Here is a 5,988-nt window from a genome sequence, read left to right as displayed (position 1 = left end):
ACAAAGAAAAAGGAAAAGTAAAGGGAAAGTGAAAGAAGTTACCTTTGTTCATTTTTAAAATAAACTGGACAAGCTAACGAACTTTGACCAAGTTTCAACAGGGTGATATGAACTTGAACTAACATTAATCGACTGTTCTCAACAAGAACAGTCCATTAATGAAAGTTTGGGGTTCAAACGACCAAACTCTGACCGGAAATCAGAAAAGAGACAAAAGGTTAGGGTTCAGAGGATCTTAGATTTAAAATTCGAAGAAATTGGCAAGGATTTTTGGGAAATTAATTGTAGTTTGGGGTTCAGAGGGGTGTGAGGAGTGTGGGATGTGATTTTGGGGTGATTTGGGTGAACTAGGGTTTTTAGGTTCCGATTTTAGATCTAAAATTCAAGCAATCGGGTGAATATTTGAGGGAAATGCTTTGGGGATTTGGAAAGGGGAGGGAAAGGAGATCATAGGGTGTAAATTTGGTGGAGTTTGGGGTGTCGCAGCCGCCGTGGGGCGATTTTCGGCGGCGGAATACGGCAGAGCCGGTGAAGGGTATAAAGGCGGCTAGGGTTTCTCTTGTTTGGGGTGAGAGACAGAATGAGATGGGTAATGGGGGGGCTAGTCTCGTTTGGACAGTTATATACAAAAGGGGTGCTTAGTTCCGGGCCGTTGGATCAAACGAATCCAACGGCTGAGATGAGGGATGGGGTAAACGGGGTCGTTTTGGGGCTAGGGTACTGGACCGGGTATGTTTGGGTGTTGGGCTGGGTTTTGGACGGATCTTGTATTAAATTGGCCCAATTTCAAAATAAAAGCCCCCTTGCTCAATACCTTTTCTTATTTCTTTTTTTCTTTTTCTTTTTCTTTTCTTTAACTAAAAATCCTAAGTTAAATTCCTAAATTAATCTAAATTTTAAAATTAATCTAATTATCAATTATAAAATTTATAACAATTAGTTGATCCTAAATTAAAAGTGAAAAATTATTAATCTAAAATTAAAAGCTAAGAATGTAAAAATGAGCCAATTTTTGTGATTTTTATTTTAATAAAGCAATTAATTAACTAATTAATCCTTAAATATAAAAACAAAATCTAAATGCAATGCATGGTATTTTGACATTGTTTTGGGCATTTTCATAATTTTTATAAAAATTAAGCGTGCACAAAAATGCAAACAATTAATAAAATCCTAAAAAAATCCTATAAAATGGCAAATAATTGGAAAAAATCTATTTCTTTGATTTTATAGGAGTATTTTAAATAGGGCAAAAATCACATGCTCACAGCCACGTAGGTTAATTTTCAAAAATAGCCCAATCGTGTCTTGCATGTGTCCAATAGGAGGTGTTGTGGTGTCGCATAGTGTCTTAAGTCACTGATCTATTTGGTCTTATTTTTCTCATTCAGGTGTGGATCCATGTACCAGGACTCGAGAATGACAGATACCCCAGGACCACTGCATTCAGGAGCTGCTTAAGGAGCTTTTTTATGTTCTGAGTCTGTTTTATGTTTGTCTTTCACTTTGTAGTCATGTCCAGTTGTACTGCGTCTTTTTAGGTGATGTCAGAGACTATCATAGTCTAGTTGAGTTTGTCGAGTCTTTTGTTATCGTACTTACTGTTTTATATTTGAAAAACCAAAAAAAAAATTATAAATGAAAAATCCAAAAAGATTTTTGTTTCTTAGCTTATTTTGTCCATTACTTTTTCAGAACTACGCTTGATCTGATTCATGAGGGACATGATACGTAGGCAACCTATATAGGGTTCGATCGAATCATCATTAAAAAAGACAAAAACAAAAAAGACAAAAAAAAGAGGATGAAATTGTGGGATGTAAGAAATGAGAGGAAAGAAAAGAGTGATAATCAGAAAGAAAACAAGAGGAAAGAAAATGAAAAACCAAGGGGTACTAGAAAGGAAAATGAAGAAGGAAATGGGACAAGAAGAGTGAAATTGGGATGATGCCATATGACCTTCGTACCCTCGAAGTCATTTTAGAAACGATAATTGTGACTAGGCGCATTGCATATAATATGATACTATTTATTGTTAAATTCCCTAACGCTAACATGATGACTTCATTTTGTTCCTCGTTGTTATCTTCATTATAGCAGAAGGGTGGTTGGTTTGTGGTTCTTAAACTAGTAACTCTTTCCTACAACATAAAGTCGAAAGGCAATGGCAGATGACAACGGAGTTCATTTGGTTGATACTGGTGCCCGAAAGCAATTGGTTGAACAGGACACTGGGTTGGTTGAAGAGGTAAGAATGTTAAGACAACACATGGCGGACATGTATCAGGCTTGGATGGCTGGGAAGGCACCACACCGCCACCATTTAGCTTCATAGATACTACCCTTACCCAAACTCCGGTCATAGTGCCAGATGATCCACCATACTCTCCAGATTTTCCTGCTTATCACAGCTTTCCCAACCTCCCTAATAGCTCCATCACTCGTCCTCCAACTACCATTCCCAAAAGTTGCCCTCCTATCATATCCACTATCTCCACGATTACAACTTCTCAACAATCTTTCCTTCATAGATCCAACAATGAACACCCACTTAAAACTCATGATGCCCAACACTACCCCCCAGAGTTGGCCCACCAGGTCCCTGACTCATACAATCATAGCCCTAGGAATGAGCCTCATTTTAAAAATGAAAAGTTCACAGGAAAAGAAGGGCGAGATGAGATATCCAGGAAGCTGAAAGGAATAGAACAGTCCTTAAATAACATGCAAGGGATGGGAAATCAAATTAACATGTCTTACAATGACTTATGTATGTTCCCAGATGTTCATCCGCCCGCGGGGTTTAAAATGCCAAAGTTTAACATGTATGATGGGCGTCCTAACGACCCGGCCGGCCGTTTCATGAGTTACCGCTCCGTTTTCCCCATTTCTTCTTCTTTATGCTTTGTTCATCTGTGTTATATGGTATTGGGTTGGTTGGTTCGAATTCGGAATGGTTTTGGAAAGGTTTGAGACACTTTGTCTCTTAAGTTGGTCTTTTAGTTGGAAAAGTCAACCGAAAGTTGACTTGTGAGCAAACAATCTCGGAATTTGGTTTTTATGATTCGGATAGCTTCGTGAGGTGATTTGGGACTTAGGAGCGTGATCGGAATGAGTTTTGGATGTCCGGAGTAGATTTAGGCTTGAATTGGCAAAATTGGAATTTTGGCGTTTTCCGTTTGATAGGGGAGATTTTGATATAGGGGTCGGAATGGAATTTCGGAAGTTGGAGTAGGTCCGTTGTGTCATTTGCGACGTGTGTGCAAAATTTCAAGTCATTCGGACGAGGTTTGATAGACTTTTTGATCAAAAGCGGAATTCGGAAGTTTTTGGAGTTCTTAGGCTTGAATCCTTGGTTAATTTGATGTTCCGATGTTGTTTTAGGTGTTTCTAAGATTGGTATAAGTTTGGATAGTGGTATATGACTTGTCCGTACTTTTGGTTGAGTTCCAGGGCCTCGGGGTGATTTCGGATTGTTGACGGGAGGTTTGAAGTTGAGAATTGGCAGCTGAAGCTGCTGAAGTCTGTCATAACCGCACCTGCGGCTTGGGACCGCAGGTGCGGGCCCGCAGAAGCGCCGCCAGGGTCGCAGATGTGGAATTGGTCATGAGGGGCTAAAACCTTAGATGCGGGTGTTTGAGCGCACCTGTGATAGAGCAGGTGCGGATTTCTGATCACAGGTGCGGTCCATGGGCTGTTAAGTGAGTTTCGCAGATGCTCACCTGGGACCGCGGGTGCGAGATTTTGTACCGCAGAAGCGGTTTAGCTGGGGCAGAACATATATATTTGGCCCTTCGCGATTTTCAGCTCTTCTTCACAATTTTTAAATCGATTTTGGAGCTTTTTGGGAGATTTTGAAGAGGGAATTCAAGGGAACTTCGTGGAGGTAAAATTTTTGAACATAAAACTCGTTCCTATGGTGTTATTTCATGGATTAGGCTTGTAATTTTTGGAAATTAGTGGGTAAAAATTGAAGAACTAGGGCTTGAAATTGGAGGCCTTTGATTAAGGATTTGAGAGGTCGTTTGTGGTTGGATTTTAGTATATTTGATATGTACGAACTCGTGAGAATGTAAGGATTCTATTGATTTGACTTTTAATGGAATTCGATACGTGGGCCGGGGGGTCGGGTTTGACCAATTTCGGGTTTCTTGGTGCAATTTGATTATTTTCGCATGGGCTTCGTTCCCTTAGCATATTCTAATGTTATGATACTGATTTTGGGTAGATTCGACGCGAGTTGGGGCCGATTCGAGAGGCAAAGGCATCGCGGGCTAGAGTTTGGACCGGATTGAGGTAAGTAATGATTGTAAATGTTGTCCTGAGGGTATAAAACCCCGGATTTCACATCGTTGTGCTATTCTGAGGTGACGCACACGCTAGGTGACGAACGTGGGGCCGTGCACCGTCGGGGATTTTGACCTGGTCCGTCCCGTGCGACTACTAAGTCACGTATTTACTTGGAAACTATTTGATATTATTATATTTTGGAAAGTATTATTGTGTTTGGGGCTAAATGCCGTGTCTGGGCCTTGTGCCGATTGTTTGGACCCTTAGGGGCTTTTACTACTGTTTTCCTCACTATTTTCGGTTTGATATTTACACTCAGTCATGCTATGTTCTTACTGCTTTCATAACTCGGTTTTTATTCACTCCTTTTGATTTCATAAATGATATTTTAAGTCGAAAACTTGTTTTACTGTCAGCCCGAGAGGCTTGAGTGAGTTTCTGACTGAGTGAGGCCGAGGGCCTGTTTTGTGAGGATTTTATGGGATCGGGCTGCACGTCGCAGCATGTGGTACTGATTTGTGATCTATGTGAGGCCGAGGGCCTGATTTATTATGCCACGAGGTGGCTTGTGATTGTTATGAGGCCGAGGGCCTGCTTGATTATGCCACGAGATGGCTTGTTATAGCGCTTGGGCTGTAAGGAGCCCCTCTCGGAGTCTGTACACCCCCAGTGAGCGCGGGTACCCAGTGTGAGATGTGATATTGCCTGAGGGGCTGTTGTTGTTTCATGTTATTGCCCGAGGGGCTAATACGAGTGATTGTGAGGTAGCCGAGGGGTTGGTTCTATTGATATTTTGCCCGAGGGGCGGTTATGGTACATGTTTTGCCCGAGGTGCTGTTTTACGTTTCTATACTTTTACTCACTGCCTTCATCACTCGTTTGAAACTACTGAAAGTTGTTTTTAAAAGGTTTTACTGAATTGAGATGTTTTACGAGTTTTACTGCTTTACTGCATTGTTCTGGATTTATACCGTTTTGCTGTAGCTTTATGTTGTGGTTTATGTGTTTTCTTACTGCTCAGCTGCCTTTACTTTTATTACTTACTAAGTTGGCGTACTCACATTACTCCCTGCACCTTGTGTGCAGATCCAGGAGCTTTGGGTCGCGATAGCCAGTGTTGATATTGCTTACCAGCTGATCCTCGGAGTTGACTAGGTAGCTGCTTGGCATTCGCAGCCCAGTACTTCTCCTTCCTATCTCATTTAGTCTTGTATTAGCATTTCTATTAATGTTTTCTTTATCTTATTCCTAGACGAGTTGTAGTTGCTCATGACTGGTGACACCCCAATGGCGGGCTGTGTTTTGGTTTCGCATTGTCTACTTTGACTTATATTATGGATTTGTTAGTTAATTATTGACTCTAAATGTCTTAAAAATGAAATATTTGGTTGGTTCAGGGTTTGTGTCGGCTGGCCTAGTTTCACGATAGGCACCATCACGACCGGGTCTGATTTAGGGTCGTGACAAGTTGGTATCAGAGCCTAGGTTACATAGGTCTCACAAGTCATGAGCAGGTTTATTAGAGTCTCGCAGATCGGTACGGAGACGTCTGTATTTATCCTCGGGAGGCTGCAGAACCTTTAGGAAAACTTCTTATTCTTAAATTTCCTGTCGTGAGAATCTGTTGATGCTAGTGCTAAACTTCTGTCATTCTATTCTCCCACAGATGGTGAGGACACGCGCTACCGGTCAGGATGG

Source organism: Nicotiana attenuata, unplaced genomic scaffold (genome assembly GCF_001879085.1).
Source record: "Nicotiana attenuata strain UT unplaced genomic scaffold, NIATTr2, whole genome shotgun sequence".
In the NCBI taxonomy this organism is placed as follows: Eukaryota; Viridiplantae; Streptophyta; class Magnoliopsida; order Solanales; family Solanaceae; genus Nicotiana; species Nicotiana attenuata.
Note: the sequence above shows the minus strand (reverse complement) of the source record.